Source organism: Vicugna pacos, chromosome 3 (assembly GCF_048564905.1).
Source record: "Vicugna pacos chromosome 3, VicPac4, whole genome shotgun sequence".
In the NCBI taxonomy this organism is placed as follows: domain Eukaryota; kingdom Metazoa; phylum Chordata; class Mammalia; order Artiodactyla; family Camelidae; genus Vicugna; species Vicugna pacos.
Window position 1 is genome coordinate 55,480,700 of NC_132989.1, and position 18,529 is coordinate 55,499,228.

The 18,529-nt window shown below is 37.7% G+C and overlaps 1 long non-coding RNA gene across 3 annotated transcripts in view; it reads right to left on the bottom strand.

Moving 5' to 3' along the window:
* Positions 1 to 279: 279 nt before the first annotated feature.
* Positions 280 to 18,529, bottom strand: part of LOC140695623 (uncharacterized) — a 151,507-nt gene continuing 133,257 nt past the window's right edge. For 2 of the 3 annotated variants that reach the window (XR_012071317.1, XR_012071316.1), the window contains exons 5-7: positions 7,279 to 7,353; positions 5,731 to 5,780; positions 280 to 727 (exon numbers count right to left, since the gene is read on the bottom strand). This is a non-coding gene — a long non-coding RNA (uncharacterized lncRNA). Of the gene's footprint in view, positions 728 to 5,730; positions 5,781 to 7,274; positions 7,354 to 18,529 lie in introns of all 3 variants that reach the window. The other variant, XR_012071318.1, reaches the window with a different exon arrangement.

Below are 18,529 nucleotides of genomic sequence, written 5' to 3' on the forward strand. Positions count from 1 at the left end.
GCTGGGTGCGAAACTATGTGCTAAACATCTTTCCATACAGAAAAATGAAATGCCAAATCCTTAATGGTAGCTCAGCTGTCATAACTTCCAAAAGAGCATATTTTATTATTGCTCAAAATATAATGCTAGCATACTATGTATATAGCCATGGTGTATGACAACCTTCACCATATTGATGCCTGGCACTCTGCTGACATCGTGAAGCCTTCTAAAGAATTACACATTTTCTACTATCATGTCATTGAGGTATCTGTCATTCTTTGCTTGTGAATTAAAAAATGCATAGCTTGGAACTCTGTGGGATCCTGTCAAATTCCTCAGGACCCTGGTCAAATGGAGTTAAATGCTTATCCTTTTCCATAATGTTATTCTTGGGCATGGAAAGGAGTATCTTTTTAATAAAGGAAAATGGGCAAGCAGAATTCTTGCAGTGCAGTCCTGGTTTGGCACAAAATGTGAGGCGCCAGGGATGCAAACATCTCATCTTCAGATCCTTACCTGGCAAAGACACAAGGAGACACATTTCCTTGGCGATGCTCAGCAATCTGCAGCACCACAGTGGGTCTCAGGCCTTTGGACTGACCTTCGCTTAGATGGTAGAAATCCAAAGTAAAGCAATGTGACCTGGCAAACACAGGATCCTGGAGCAGAGCGTGTGATTTCTTCCATTCCTATGGAGATCCTCATTTGGCTAGAAGTCCACTCCTGGGACAAAATGTTTCCAGATCTTTGGCAGAAAAAGAAATGCGCTCTTTTCAACTTTCTCTATTTCAAAGAAGTAGAATTCTGACAAGAAAATATGAGTGTAATCTATACTTTTGCTATAGTAATAATAGCCATATAGATTTTAGTGTTTATACAATAATGTTAACAGTGACTACTTATAAGATCATTGAAAGAATATAACATTCTTTTTTTCTGAGCTATAAAATAGGAGATAGTATATGAAAGATGTATATGTATGCATATGTGTGTATGTACATATGTGTACCTACACGTATGTATGGTATGAAATGTAAAAGATGTAAACATATGCATATATGCCTGATATGAGTATGTACACACACACGTGATATACTGAGCATGTAGGACTCATGTGGTATAATCATAAAAAGCCATTTTGTGTCTGTTTTCTGTATTCTGCTGTTCTTTTTAGTCTAGGGACATCTTTCTTGGCCCTGGATAGAAACATGGGCAGTCTCGTGCCTTTTCTGAACAGTTAGGATACAGAAAATCCTATAATCACTTTGAGTTGTAAAATATGATCGTGATTCAGAAACCAGAATTTCCAGTTCAATCTATGAATCAGTGTGGTAGACACTAGGTGTTCCTCCCACCCTGCTCCATCGCACTTACTGGGCTTACACTCCTGCCCTTCAGCCACTGGGGAGGTTGTCTATGAATGACTCCCAGAGAATTCTCTCAGGAGAAATGCTCTCAGCTGACAGGTGCCATCCTGCCTGGAAGTCATAACTCCCCATTCACCCTGCCATCACCACATATTCATCAGTGACTGATTTCAAATGTACAAGAGGGCAGCCCCTGGCTCTGGAAAGAACAGTTCTTCTGTGCCAGGTTATGCTGCAAACCTCTCCATCACAGCTTAGACTGAGGCTAGACTTTACCTGAAATAATTTCTGTGCTCTGCTTTCCCATGTTACTTATTCTTGAACTTACGATTTTTTCCAAAGAGCACTCCTCAAAAAGTTATTTGCCCCTGAATTCTACACTTTGGCTCTGCTTCTAGAGAAAGAGGTCTATAGGAAGGTCACCAGCCTTCAGAGAAGGGGAACTGGGTACTTTCTTATTACATTTTCTGCTCACCCCCCCACTCACCACCACCTGGCTGCTATTCTCAAATAATCTTCATGTATCTCCTCAAGTAAATATATTATTTTTATTTTTAATACTACAAATAATCCACTGAAATTTTCTGATGATACCCTTATACTTCTGGAGGGGGGAAAAAAACACTTCACCTAATCATGGTGCTGTGAAGATTTTGAGGCTATCTTGTTAAGACACACTTACATCCCTTTAGTCTCTTCTTCTCTCTTCTCAATCGAATATCATTTAGAATTTTAGTTCTAGAATGTTAAGGTTTCTTGATTTGATTTTTGCAGTTTTTTTCCATTGGCCCTTGATAACTTCTTGGACAAATTAAACTTTAGTACAAATATTTAGTCATCCTTTGTTTGTTTTATTTTTTGGCTGCATCTCCTAGAATTATTTTCCTTCCTATTAGAGTACTTCCTCCAAGAGTGTTTACAAAGTGGTTCTTCTGGGTAAACTTGGTGTGACTGAGAATATCTCCATTGGACCGTCTATGGTGCTGCTAAAATCTGGCTGGGGGTGTCCTCTGGGTGACAGGTGCTCAAAAGTAAATTTGAGAGACCTTTAAGAGGCAGCCACCAACCTTGGAGCCTCCGCACAGCAACAATGCACTTCCCAGGTGGTCTCTTAAGTACTTTCAGGTTATGACCCAAAAAGTACATCCACCCTCTATCACTGAGATCTCCTTGCCTAGGAGGGAGCTTCCAGGGAAGGTTCCTTGATGACAGATCAAGCCTTGCTACCTTCACTTGGTTCACAGGAAATTCCTGTATTCCTGGTCTTATGATTGTCAGCTCCTCCCACTTACTGACTTCTCCCCTCACTAGGGCCTTGTGAGTGTCTCCTGCCCACCTCTCCCAATCAGGAAGAAGACACCAAACACACATGAGGTTCCTCCAAATACTCTCTCACTGCTACTCTACTCTCTATAAATTAAAACAAACAAACAAAATACACAACTTTTTTTAATCTCTTAATAATATGCTTGGTATTATGGTAACATACCAGTTCTTAATTATTTTTTCTTTTGGGGCATTATTCTTTAACTTCAAACTTTGGAAAATGAGGGTTCTTTCTCATTTCCATTCTCCTAAAGTAGTATCATTGTAATTTTGGTTTAATAAATATTCCACACAAGAAAAAAATTTTTAACAATCTGTGGCAATGAATAAAATGAATAAAATAAGACACTAACTCTAAGAAAAACAAACCAAACATATGCAGGAAAGGAAAAGTAATTAAACTGTAATACATAGCTCATTTGTAAACAGAGTTTATATATTAGCATAATTTAAATCTGGAATATTAATTAAACCAAAATTATAATAATACTATTTTAGAAGAGTAGAAACAAGAAAGAACCTTTATCTTTGAAAGTATGAAGTTAAAGAATAATGCCCAAAATGAAAAATTAAGAACTGGTAACACAAGCATATTATTAAGAGATAAAAAAGGTTTTTTAAAAATTGATAAAGACTAAAAGTAAAATAATGTTTGTACCTGGGATGGGTGAAATGTTAAGAAGTATAATAGCAAGAACTTCCACTTTTCATTTTTTAAAAAGACTGTAGAATTCTTCAATATTTATATTTTGCATATAAAAATTTGACAAAATAAAAAGTAAAATTTTAAAACTCAAAAGTTTAAACATGGATTATCTCGTAAATGGCATTGGGACAAGTGCTTATCCACAATGAAGAGATAAAAGTAGATCTCACTACCTCTTACCATCCACAAAAAATAAGTTCAAAATGAATGTACGACCTGTGTGTGAAATGCAAAGCTTTAAGCCATTAGAAAAAAAAAAAAGGTGAGTATTTTTATGATATCAGTCTAAGGCAGATTTTGTAAAAGGCAGAACACCACAAAACATAAGGGGAAATATTGATCAATCATATTGTATATTGCAATAAAAATCTTCCATATCTCAAAAAAGTCATGATAAGCAAATCTGAGACAAGTGACATATTGAGAGAAGATATTTGCAAAGTATATAACTGCTAAAGTATCCAGAATGTATATGAAATTCCTGTAAATAATAAGAAAAATGCATAAAGTTCAATAGAAAAAAACAAAACAAGCAAATAACATAATCAGTTAATTTCTGGAAGAAGAGAGCTCAGTGACCAATAAATATCAGGAAAGATAAGCAAACTCATTAGGATGAAGTTAAAACAAGGAGAAATCATTACACACAAATGGAATTTGGGAGAAGGAACAATATAAAAGCTGATAACATCAGTTGCTGGAAAGACTGCGGAAAAAAGAGAATTTATATATTTCTTGCAGGAGAAAATTAGTACAACAATATGGAGAGCAATATGATAATACCCAGGAAAGCTGAAAATGTACATTGCACATTAATTAAATGCCGAGTATATCCTTCAGGCTTAGAGGAATTATTGTACCCGTGGCCAACAGGAACTGCACAAAGATGTTCTTTCCTGCGCTGTTTGAAATAGGGGAAAATGGACAGTAATCTAAATTTCCCTAAAGGAGGAATGGACAAATAGACAGTGGTTTATTTATATAATGGAATACTATGCAGATGTTGAAATGAATGAACTAGACTACATGGATCAATTTCAGAAATGTTACTGAAGAGGCAGGACCAACGTGAAGTTGCAAAATGGTACACATGATTCCACATATGTGAAATTTTAAAACACAACAATTATATGTTCATGGACATACACATACAGAGTAAAAGTCTGAAAGCTTCCATGGAAATACTTCCCAACAAATTCAGGATAGTGGTGATGCTTGAAAGAGAGCAAGAGGGATGAAAAAGAGATGGGAAAGGATAGGATTCGATGTGCTCAGAAAATGCCCAAACAAAATGATCTAAAGCAAATAAACACACAGCTAACATTTGTTAAATCTAGGGAGATGGACATATGGATATCTGAAATATCTCTTTTCTGGATGTTTAAAATTTTTAGCAACAGTGACACAGAAGAATATGTGCTGGCTGACCATCAGAAGCCCAGGTTTGTTTCCGGTTCCCACTAAAGACAGTTGTATGCTTTCAGCCAAATCCCTTAGCACCTTTTCATCTCAAGTTCTTTATTTGTAAATGGAAGGTAAGAGAATTTTTTGCCCAGCGTGCTTCAGTGTTTGGAAGATGACTCAATGAAATCATATAGATATAAAGCCACTTCGAAAACTATTAAGAGCAAATAATTGAAGAATTACTACTGTTTGCATGTTGACAGGTGTAAAATGAATATCCATAAAAAATAGTAATTTTAGTTTGAGAAGCCAAGATTGACATACTGTATATCTCTCCGTTGGCTTTTATATTGCTATTTTGACTCTGCCAAGTTATACTAGTCATCTCATCCTACTCTGGAGGCTTGATAAGGAGAGGGAGAAAATTAAGTCCTATCATTTCACCAACTCTGTCCCCTAAATACTCAAAGGATTTCAAAGAGTTAAAAGCACAAAGATCTGCAAGGAACAACTGGGAGAAGAAAACACTGCATGTAAAGATGGTGATTTAGGAAATATAAGTCTAGTAAAAAAAAGACCACTGACAGAAGAATACAATGCATGCTTCTCTTTAGAGCTTTAAGAAATTTATTTTAAATATTAGCATTGGAAAAGAATGTCAAGTTAAGGGAGGACAAAAGGAGCTTTTGCTATGTACTCTTCTCAGTTGTGCTCTTAATAAATGAACTCCCCTCCTCGAAAACATTTGTTAGATAGAAGCAATTAAGGCTGAGGCTCTATCCTCTCTCCACTAATTAATTATGGCAAATGAGCCTGTAATGTGCATCATAACAACTTAATAAGCTGGGCCAAACTATTTTAGATTCTGCTATGCTAGTATTCCATCATTGCTGAGCTATTTAAAATAGTTAAGTAATGCCTGAACACAAATAGCTTTTGGAATACCTGTGTCCTTCAAAGGAAATTCTTGAGTCTTGCGCAGATGTGCTTTTTACCTGGAAGGGGGTGAGAGCAAAGAATGCCACAGTAGAAGTGAGCAAAGGGAAGGACGATGAAACAGGGCAAACATGAGAGCTTACACAAACCATCATCTTCCATAACATAATATCCATGCCCTCTGCAGTGGGTCACACTGGCCACTAAGAAGCCATTCCAACAGGTCCTTCACATTTTCCCATACTTGTTGGACTTGAACAGTGGAGACTTCAATAGCTGCACTAGCCTCTCTTTTTCGACATCATTGGTTATGTTACCAATTCTTGCCTGATGTCTAACTGAACCTGGATTAAAGTGTGACTAATACAAGCTCTTTAGTAATGTCTCTGCTTTTAATGAAACTTCAAAGACAGTTAGTGACTCACTGAGTCAATGAATGGACTTTGTACATCAGAGAACGAGTTAAAATATGGCTTACTGTCAATGAACGAGCCAAGGGACCCAGATCATCTGTTAATTATCTCAGACCTGCTTATCTGAAACTTTAAAGCCCTAATTTCTTTCAAATCAAAGGTCAGTGTGTTTTCCAGGTAGTAACATCTGCTACCACATCCAAGTGTGAACCGAATAACTTCAGCAAAAGTTAAGCAGATTCTCATCTCTCCATCCTTGAAGGACAGAGAGTTTGCTGCCCTTGCAGGTATAATTCAGGCATTTCCAGAAAGGAAGGAGAAGAGGGGGTGTCAGAGAGTTGATATGGAGCTCAGGGAGTGTGTGGTCTTTCAGGGGGTCCTTTCTCTGGATCCTTTCTTCCTGTTTATTATTTGTATCAAGTTTCTCTAGAATATAAAACCAGGGATTTTCACTATAGAATGGAATGGAAAATACAGTGGAATTCTCTCAAAATATTTTTTAAACATGAGCTGTTTAGAGGCAGAGGGGATATGCCAATTTGACAGCCCAGAAATTTTAGAGGCAAAGGCCAGTGACGAAGAAATTGTCATCGTCTCCCTTTCTCTCTGTTGTCACACCCATCATCTCAAGGTGGTAATGGGTAAAAATGGAGACACACAAAAAAATCTGTGTTTGGCCTAAGGGTAAATTTAATAAAGGCAGAAACTGTATTTGAACATATTTCTTGAGGTCTGTTCCAAAATACATTTTACCCTCAAATTTGTGATAAGAAGTAAATGAGATGAGAAGTAAATGTATACAGACTTTTCAGAAGTGATACTTTTGGTAAATTTTTTGGACAGAATCAAGAGTGGACTGTAAAACCAGGCTCTAACTCATTTCTTCTCTTGTAACTTCCCTGCCATCTCCTTCTCTTTCCTATTCAGGATTTATTTTAGCAAGATGCTAAGATGTCAAATGATATAAATTTCAAATGTATCCTCTCCCAAATTTATATGTATTTGTAAAAGTTCACTCCAAAACCCCCAAGCCTTCAAAACTCAAAGGAGTACAGCAAGTAGAGAGAATGACAGGGACAAGGATGAGAGAGTAGATGGTCAGTTCTCAATGCCCTCTCAGTACCCTCCTGACCCACTTACTTACTGCCAAGGCCAGCCTGGAACACACGTAAGCAAGGACTGACAAGTGAAGGAAAGCTGCTCTGTATGCACTCTTGACCTGTGGAGTGGAGTTCAAAGAAATTAGAGCTTTTGAGAAAACTGTCCTTGAATTAGACATTTTCATAATATTCTCCGTGGAGAAAAAATCTAAGCAAGCAATTTGGAAAGATTTGGGATCAGCTTAAATCCTATGGATACCACAAAGACTAAGATGGTTCAGTCAGCAATATATGACTAACCAAAATGTTTTTCTCCAACAGGGAGAGTCAGTCCTTTTTATATACCATTGTCACTCGCTGACAGGCCATAAATCCACTGTGTATTTGCTTAGAACAGGAAAATGGAGATACAGCCAGATAATCTTGCTTATTATATTTCTGTGACTCCTGCTTTTCTTTTCTCAGCAGTCACACTGCCTATGTGGTCTTGAGCAAGGCCCCAAATGCCCCAATCTGTTAGTTTAATGAGTTTCTCCACCTAGTTTTATGAGTTTCTCTCACCTAACTTGTGGAAGCCTTCTCTGAAGTTCCACGACTGCACTTCACAGAACAGCTTGCCAGCCTTGATTTCCAATAACAGAAAAAGCCTCTCAAACAATAGCTCATTTGACTTAAATCAAATTTTATCAATCATATATCAACTCTAGAACAGTACGGTCACTCAGAAAACAAACTCCATCAGGGTAAGTTCTTCTCTAGCTTGTTCTTTCTCTCCGCACTGAGGCTGACTTTCTTTTGAGGAAGATAAAATTGATGTAAAATATCTAAAGACATATCAAATTCCAAAACAACTGCATAATTTTCCTTCAACCTGTGCACATTTATGAGACATTAAATCATTTGATTTCTGAGAAATCCTCTGCCTTGCTTTGAGAGACAAAAGTTGTTCCTTTTACGAACAGGTAACTGAGTAATTTAAGAAAATGACTGTATGGGGTTAGCCTAAGAAAAGGGAATTTGGTTTCTCCATGACATTATAACAATTTTAAAAAACTATGAAAATTCCTAGTGAAAAAGTAGGATAAAAATTTGCCTATATGTGACTAAAATAACCATAATAAAACAAGCAGCAGAAATTATTTATAGATGGGCAATCAACATGAGAGAGGGTCAACTTCAAAAGTCACCAAGACAATGCAAATTAAAATCACAGTGTGATCCTACACATACACCAAGATGCCTAAAATGGAAAGATTAGAAAAGGCCCAGTGGAGGTAAGAGCTCTCTTACACTGCAGGTGGACAGGAGAATTAGTACAACTACTTGGGAAATCTGTTCGGCAGGATCTATTTAAACTGAAAGCACATACTCCCGCTTACCTGACAGTTCCACTTTTAGGTATACTCCCAACAGAAATTTGTACATACACTCACTGGAATGCATGTGTCAGATTGTTCATAGCAGAGTTGTAACAACCTCCAAATGAAAACTCCAAATATCCAACAACAGTTGAATGGATAAATTATTCACACCATGGAAAACATTACCACTATGAAGGTAAATAACTACACACAACAATATGAATGAATCTCATAAACATAGTGTTAAATGAAAGAAGCCAGACACAAAAGTTTTCTTCTTTTTTTCCCTAAGAGAGAAGCTGAGTTTATTTCAGTGATTAAGGTCTTGCCACCTGAGGACTCCCAGAGTCTGCCCTTCAGGGCCCAGAGGAAGGAGGGTCCTCGTTGTAAGCAACAAGCCCTCAGCTCAGGGCCCCCCAGCAGATTCCAGCCCAGGACCACCCTGCCAGGGTCTTCCCTCTTCCCCTAGCCAGAGGGGACAGGTAACCAGGTGGGTCACCTGTATGTACACTTGGCTGTGAGTCCCATTTGTATCAAATACAAAGACAGACAAACCTGATCGATGCCTCGTTCGTGTTACTTACGAAGGTGCAAAGAGAAAGTCAAGTGCCCAGCAGATAGGAGGACTCGTCGCCCTCCAAGCTGCCCCTTCTCCTGTGGGAAGCCTCCACCCCAAGCACCACACTGATGATAAAATTAAGACAGTTTTCCAGGTGACCGCTGATGCAGAAGTACATGACGAGCAGGCACAAAGCCATTGAGACAAACGTGATGCAGCTTCCAGGGGAGAGAAGGACATTGTGCTCACCCAACACAGACCCCTGACTATCAGGGAAGCTTTTCTTTAATTCTCCCATTTACAGCTCTATCAAAGCACAGAAAATAGTTTGATGTAGGCTATGGTTAGAAATGGAAACTTGTTAGGTGTGATGTGGGGGAGGGGATGTGTTGGCAAGGGGGTCTAAGAGATGGTGAGTGCACTTATTCAGTGCATTTCCAAAAACTATTACAGACATTTACTTCACCTCTCATTTTTTTGTGGAGAAGTTGCAGGTGGACATGGCACTGAGTCTCTTTTTCAATTTGTTTAAATTGTGCACAAACAGACCATAGGAAGGCTGAGAAGATATCCACTACAATGAATATAACTTACAGACAAGAGAATCTGACACACATTTGAGGATGTGTCAAGAGCTAATTTTGTTGGATAATAAACTGCAAGTGTACACATAAGGAGTTAAACAAGGGTTATTCTTCTTTGTCAAATGAGGCTTTTTCTTCTGATGTTTCTCTTCTTTTGGTTAATACCATACTCTGAAACTTTCTCCATGGCAGCGACCCTTCTTATCTATCTTTGTGCCCCTATAACAGGGGCTCATGTGAAAGGTTCTCAAAAAATTATGTCAAATGGCAGAAATGTCACTATTGATAATTCGCCCTGAAGTGCTCTCTTCCATCAGGGATTCCTATTCTCCCCACATCCATAATGGCTTGTGATAAAAGCCTTCCAAGGTGCAGGCACATCATTTTTGTCTTCCTCCCCTTCATGTTCCCTGAGTCACTTTCAAATTGCTTATTTCTTACCACCTGCAACACTAACCTTTCTCCACCCACACCCCTTACCTACCTAGTGCCTTGATTTCAAAATGTCTGGAAGCAGTAGAACTCTGGGAGACACGCAGAAGGCTCTACTTCTCAGCCCTGCCTGCACACTGGAGTCACCTGGGAAACGGGAAACTGATGGCTGAATCCCACTCTCAGAAATTAAGACTCAGTTCGCTTAGGTGGATCCCTGGTAGCTGGAATTTTTAAAGTATAACAGTTAATTCTGATGTAGCCAGGACTGAGAACCACAGCCTCGAGGATAAATGCATATTTGCTAGATGTGGAGAATAGCCATGAATAAAGCAGGACACAGAAGGAAGGCCAATAAATACAGACTCTGAGCATCTTAAGAAACAAAGTAAGAGAAGGAGTAGTGGTGGGGAGAGAACAAATCAACAGAGGTCCTGTTCTTGGCAGAGCTTGGGTTTTGATGAAAAGAAGCTGGCAACTCCCAGATGTACTTCTACTCAGTCCTAAGTGGCTACGAATAAGTGAGCTTCTGATGGTTCTACTCACAGTACAGAAGCCTGATTTATTCCAGGAGAAAGGAAATAGTAAGGACAGAGCACATGACTCTGCATATGAAACGCTGGGGAGGCCATAGCGACCGTAACCTGTTTTCATCAGTACAGTGGCTTTGGCACCCTCTTCTAACAGCCACCACCCACCTCCAACACCACCCTCCTGTCTGTTAAGTGCACTCCTTCTGCCCCGCCCCACCACATGCTCCCTCCTCATTCTCTCGGCAATTCTTTTACCATTCAGTGACGTTGATAAAAGTATTCTGGTGGTTGTCATTAATGCTTTTATTATAAATTTAGTTTCTAACTCTTCACAGCGATGACTACCCCACCAAGAAAACTTCAAGCACAGGCTTTAGAACCAAAGAAATGAAGGTCTGCACGCAGATTTGATCATTTATCAGTCATATAATATGGGCAATTAGTTTTCTGGGCCTCAGTTACTTTCAATCTATAAAATGGAGATAATAATATCTACCTTGCAAGGTTTCATGAGGATTAAATAAGGTCATAAAAAAAAATTCCTGACATTTTAAAGGTGCACAGCAAATATTCGTTTTCTCCCCCTCTAGATAAGACCTACCTTTCAGACCCACACTGTCCAATATGGTAGCCACTAGCCACCCGTAGCTATTAAAATTTTAAATGAAATTAAAAGTACTTAAAATTAGAAATTCAATTCTCTCAGTTAACCTAACCACATTTCAAGTGCTCCACAGCCACACACAGTTATCAATAAATATACACACACATACATACATATCTCATTAGACAGCACAGATTATAGACTGTTTCCATCACTGCAGAAAGTTCTAGTAGACAGTACATCTACACCATCAGAGCCTGCTTAAGTGCAACTACAGTGAAGGCAGCAATCATCCATGGAACTCACTGGCTCAGGGCTAAATCCTTCTATCAGAATATTCCATGTGTAACACAACCTGCCGCTTCTAGGTGTTCACATCCGGGAAGAAAGGGACAAAAAAGAAAACCCTAGAGAAAGACAAATACCATATAATCTCTTTTAGATGTGGAATCTAAAAAATTAATAACCACCCTAATAGATACAGAGACCAGAGTCGTAGTTGCTAGCGGTAGGTAGTGGGGAGTGGGAGAGGGTAAACTGTTTTTGTTTTGTTTTTTCAGTTTAAATAAATTGAATTTAAAAATTAATTAATTAAATTCAAAGTATCAGCATGCTGAAAATAAAATAAAAAAAGAAGATGCTGAGGAATCTGAAAATAAGCGTGACTTACTCAGCAATTTTGCTGAGGCTGGGCCGGTTATGTTAGTCTTCAACTCTGCATAAGCAAATAAATCCATCCAAGGTTGTCAAGTAAAGGGTATATTTGCCATGAATTTTACTTAATATTCACACACAGCTTCTAGACACTGCCTTGGTCAATTTTGAATTCATTTCCCTAGCAACCTGGGCTAAATTAAGCAGCATGACAGAGCCATGAGGCAGGGAGCCTTTTGAACATCTTAACCCATCATCTCAGACTTCACAGTTGCCTTTTATCTTAGTTGCTATGCCTACGCCAGCTTGCCAACAACTGTCATCTGAGGGCTATAGTCTCCAGGTCACTAGTTCAGGTCATGACTTGTTTAGACAGGAGAAACAAGAACATGACGGGTCACAGGGTGTGGTTGTGCAGGCTGTATACTGCACAACTCCATGGGGTACCATTTACAAAGTTATCACAAATTTGTACATTTATTCTGACAATTTCTCAAAAAGTAGCAAAATATCTTAAGCAAAGGGAAGCTGTTTCTACCTTTCATAAAGGTGCTGTATACATTAGCTACAGGGCTGCACTGCTCTGAAGCTAGAAGGCAGAAACAAAGTCAAAATCCTAATCTAGGGATAATTTAGCACTGGGGCCCAAGAATGTTCTGGATAGCCACAGCAGTCTTTGTTCCAATAGCTGCTGGAGAAACTGGGCCTCATGATTCACTAAACTGGACCAGACTTGCCCTCTGATTTAGAGACTTTCACTGGTTCTGACCAGGTTTCAACATTGACAGTGTTTCTCAAGCCTGGTTCTACAGCCGCCTAAAGAGTTAAAAAAAAAAAAAAAAACCCTCATGGGTAAAGAATAGATTGGTAGTTACCAGAGGCAGAAGGTGAGGGGTGGGCAAAATGGGTAAGGTGGTCAAAAGGTACAAACTTCCAGTTGCAAAATAAACAAGTCATAGGGATATAATACAAGGCATGATGATGATAGTTAATAATACCATATTGTATATTTAAAAACTGTGGAGGGATAAATTAGGAGCTGAGGATTAACAGACCCACATTGTTATATATAAAAATAGATAAACAACAAGGACCTACTGTATAGCACAGGGAACTATATTCAGTTTCTTTTATTTGTTTGTTTATTTTGAGGGTAAACAAAGTTTAATCTAGGAAGAGCAACTCATTGAGAGCTAAAGCCATTTTAAAATTTACATATATGTATTGTTCATTGTTTTTAAGAACAGTTTAGAGCTTTAGCTTTTTTTTAAAACATTTTTTATTGAGTTATAGTCATTTTACAATGTTGTGTCAAATAGAGCTTTATCTTTTTAAACTTACATAGTTATAAAAGCAATAAAGCCAACCACAAAATAAGAATCAACAGAATGCAGTAATCCAATCATAAAGGACAGTCAAATGTGCTTACATACATTCAAGAAATCAATCATCTAAGTATAATCTAAGTTATAAATAATAAGTGATTCACTGGTGCCCTTTATTTTAGATTCTACATATATTCAATTTCTTGTAATAACATATAATGGAAAAGAATCTGAAAAGAAAAAAATATATATGTATGTAAATGTACAAGTGAATTGCTCTGCCGTACACCAGAAACTGAAGTCGTAAATCAATTACCTTTCAATAAGTTTTTTTTAAAAAGGTGCTAAGACAGTAAATCTTAAAAGATCTCATCACACACACAAAAATAACTATTTGTGATGATGGATGTTAACTAGACTTATTGTGGTGAACATTTCATAGTACATACAGATATCAAATCATTATGTCATACATCTGTAACTAACATACTGTTATATGCCAACTATATCTCAATTTTTTTAAAAAACCTGATTCTGAATCCTACCTCAGACCAATAAGTTAACATTTCTGTGGACAGAGCCTGGGGACCAGTATTTTATAAAAGGATCTAGGGTGCAGCATGGTGGCTAACTGCTCCTCCAGCAGGTAGAAAGACTGGAGCAGATGGAGAGAAATGGGATCTGATGTCTGGGACAAAAATGTTAAAACGATAGACTTTTAAAATGTACTGCACAGGCCTTTTGATCATTAGAACCAAAGATAAGCAGAAAATAGAAAAAAGTTTTAAATAAGCGACACGATCTGGTACTCATGATTGCAGAGGGCGTCTTCATCACTTGATTTTAAAGTTTAAATAATTGCTCTGCAAATGTAAAGAAGTAATAGCAAACTTTATTGATAAACTGTTCTGGAGTGCTCAAATAGAACTTTAAAGTATTAGAAGAAGCCAGGAAGGAAATAACTGAGAAGGGAAAGAGGAAGTCAACCCATTTAAGGGGCTCAGCAAAGGCCTGCAGGTAGCACAGCACCTCACATCTGAGCTCAGGGAGCAAGGGCTCACTGCAGTGATTCGAACGGACGAGGCATAACCACAAGGGAAGCCGAGACGATCTCCCAAAACTGTGACTTGTTTGTTTAGAAGACCTCAGAATTTCCTGCTAAATAATCCAAGTGTGGCCTAGTCTAGCTTGTTTCAGATGAGACTGGCTTAGTCATTTTATCCATTTCAAGCGTTCTCTATGAGTCATGGGTCACATTCACTTCACATCCAGGTCTAAGATAGCCTGTCCCCTTGAAATCCCTGTGGAGTGAAGTCCGCACAGCCAGCCATTTCTGTGCTATCTCAAACATGAGTCAGTGCTTTGCTGTCTTCCTTTGCCACCCAACATGAGTGAAAAATATTCAGAATTCCCAGAAAAGCAGATATATTCTAATTGGTTCTTAGTAAAACAGCCCATCTCATAAATGTATGCTGTATTTTCAAGCACATGTTCAGAGCCTAAAAATACACATTCACTTTGAATTCATTTACTGAAGATAGATGTTTTAAAAAATTTAGGGAAAAGAACATATTTTTTTCTCTCCTCCACTTCTTATCCAAATCCTTTTTTGCTTTCAAAAGCCATTTCACCTCTCATATCTCCCATTAAATATTCCCAGCCCAAAGTAACCTCTTCCACTCAGAATTTATACTGATTAACTGACCCTGTCATTTAGTATTATTCATATATTGTATTATTACACTTATAGTTATTTAGCTTATCATGTGGGCGTATCTTTTATACCTGTTATGTTCTTCAAATATGTCCATGGGCACAGTGCACAGTGGAAGAATACATATTTTGTAGTATTCACTGAATGTTAGATGAAGTCATTATGAAACAGTTCAAATTTGTGAACCAATTTTATCCCATATCTATCTATGCTATTGTTCCCTTTCTCACAAAGGAGAAGACAAAATCGTATGTCAGGATATAAGATAGGATGCCCTGGTTTTTTTGTTTGTTTGTTTACAATTATAGGACCTAAATGGCCTGAATCTCTGAATTCTTTCATGTGTCAGGTACCAGAAACATGAGTAGAGGATAGGGAACTTCCAATGCTTTCCCAGTAGAGGCATGTGTTTTTAAAGATTTTTTTTCTTTTCTTTAAAATTTTTTAAAAATTGAAGTATAGTTGATTTACAATGTTGTGTTAGCTTCAGATGTATATCAAAGTGATTCAGTTATATATATATGTATACACACACATACAAACATACATACACATATATATACACACATATTATATATAGTTTTTCAGATTCTTCTCCATTAAAGGTTATTACAATGTATTGAATGTAGTTCCCTGAGCTCTACCATAGGTCCTTATTGTTTATCTATTTTATATATAGTAGTGTTATCTGTTAATCTCAAATTCCTAATTTATCCTTCCCCACTCCTTCCTCTTTGATAACCATAAGATTGCTTTCTATGTCTGTAAGTCTGTTTCTGTTTTTTAAATAAATTCACTTGTATCATTTTTTTGGATTCCACATGTAAGTGGTATCATATGATATTTGCCTGTCTCTGTCTGACTTACTTCATTTAGTATAATCTCTAGGTCCATCCATGTTGCTGCAAATGACATTATTTCATTCTTTTTTATGGCTAATATTCCATTTTATACACACACACACACACACACACACATATAATATATCACATCTTCTTTATCCATTCATCTGTTGATAAACACTTAGTTTGCTTCCATATCTTGGCTATTGTAAATAGTGCTGCTATGAACATTGAAGTGCGTGTATCTTTTCAAAGTAGGGTGTTTGTCTTTTCCAGATATGTGCTCAAGAGTAGGATAGCTGGATCATATGGTAACTCTATTTTTAGTTTTCTAAGGAACCTCTATACTGTTCTCCATAGTGGCTGTACCAATTTAAATTCCTGAAATTACATACATATCAACAGTGTAGGAGGGTTCCCATTTCTCCACACCATCTTCAGCATTTATTATTTGTAGACTTTTTGATGATGGTCATTCTTACTAGTGTGAGATGATAACCTCATTGTAGTTTTGATTTGCATTTCTCGAATAATTGGTAATGTTGAACGTCTTTTCACATGTCTGTTAGCTACCTGTATATCTTAAAGAAGATTTTTTTAAAGAATAGGGAGGAGTACTGGCAACCAAATGATGGCATGTCATTGATTGTAGAACACATCCTGATTTCAAAAATGTTAAAATGTGAAAAAATACGTGTTTTGAAGCCAATGATATATGATAAGTGAATATGATCTTTTAAATGAGGTAATATATAATAAAAGTGAGAAAGCTTCTTCATCAAAATATTAAAATATTCTCATAAATCAGAGAAGAGCCTGCCTTAAAGAGAGGTGTATCATAAACCTGCTCCTGACACACTGACCATGAGACTATACTACTGACCATGCTGGAAGCTGTTGATAGCCTGTAATAACCAAGTACCCACTTACATTCCCAGAAGGTGAACTGTCCACAAGGAACAAAAGCCATGGTGCCATAACCTTTGTTTAAGGAGTGCACAAAAGTTGAAAAGTATAGTTCTGAAAAAATATAGTAACATGAATTTCATGTTTATACAAAAGAGGTTGCCATTTTGTTGCTCAGGGTCCCTATGCAGCATATTTACAAACTGGTCCACACCAATCCAACAGGGGCCAGAATCTGCCTTGTCATGACCATGTTCTACAGAGCTGTTGTAATTTCTTTACACCAACTTGTACAGAATGAACCGCAGACATTCTGTATTATGTCCAGTTTTGCCCCTGCCACGGGTGGCAGGAAGTGTGCCTTGAGTACTGCTGTATTTCCCCAGGTGCCCTGCATGGTGCCTGCCACGTGGTGAGTAAGCCCTCAGACAACAGTGAAGAACACATGTGCAAAGAACTGATCGAAGTAAAAGCACTGCTATCGCTTAGTTATGGGGCCAGCGGTTACCCAGTGAACCCATAAAGAACAATGCATGAGACTGCAGCTTTGCAGAATGTTAATCAGAAGAAGGATGGCTCATATGACTCAGTAAGAAAAAAACAAACAACCCAATCCAAAAATGGGCAGAAGACCTAAACAAGCAATTCTCCAAGGAAGACATACAAATGATCAAAAAGCACATGAAAAAATGCTCAATATCACTAATTATCAGAGAAATGCAAATCAAAACTACAATGAGGTATCACCTCACACCAGTCAGAATGGCCATCATTCAAAAATCCACAAATGACAAATGCTGGAGAGGCTGTGGAGAAAGCGGAACCCTCCTACACTGCTGGTGGGAATGCAGTTTGGTGCAGCCACTATGGAAAACAGTGTGGAGATTCCTCAAAAGACTAGGAATAGACTTACCATATGACCCAGGAATCCCACTCCTGGGCTTGTATCCAGAAGGAAATCTACTTTAGGATGACACCTGCACCCCAATGTTCATAGCAGCACTATTTACAATAGCCAAAACATGAAAACAGCCTAAATGTCCATCAACAGGTGACTGGATAAAGAGGTGGTATATTTATACAATGGAATACTACTCAGCCATAAAAACTGACAACATAATGCCATTTGCAGCAACATGGATGTTCCTGGAGAATGTCATTCTAAGTGAAGTAAGCCAGAAAGAGAAAGAAAAATACCATATGAGATCGCTCATATGTGGAATTTAAAAAACAAAAACAAAAACAAACAAACAAAAACAAAGCATAAATACAGGACAGAAATAGACTCACAGACAGAGAATACAGACTTGTGGTTGCCAGGGGGGTGGAGGGTCGGAAGGGATAGACTGGGATTTCAAAATTGTAGAATAGATAAACAAGATTACACTGTATAGCACAGGGAAATATACACAAAATGTTATGATAATTCACAGAGAAAAAAATGTGACAATGAGTGTGTAAATGTCCATGAATGACTGAAAAATTGTGAACACTGGAATTTGACACAACATTGTAAAATGATTATGAATCAATAAAAAATGTTAAAAAAAAAAAAAAGAAGGATGAAGAGGTGGGGTTCTGAGGAGAAGGCCCAAGAAGAGTGTCTGTCCCCATTCACTGTCTCTGTCTGGCTGTGAATAAAAAGAAATCCAAAATAATCTTTTTAGCAACTGGTGTCAAGGTCAATAGTAAATTCAGTAATCGTGCCCTGTATCCTTTCTATCCTAAGGTATCCCAACTTTCTTCAACTGTGAAGTATATATACTCTAACAGATATATCC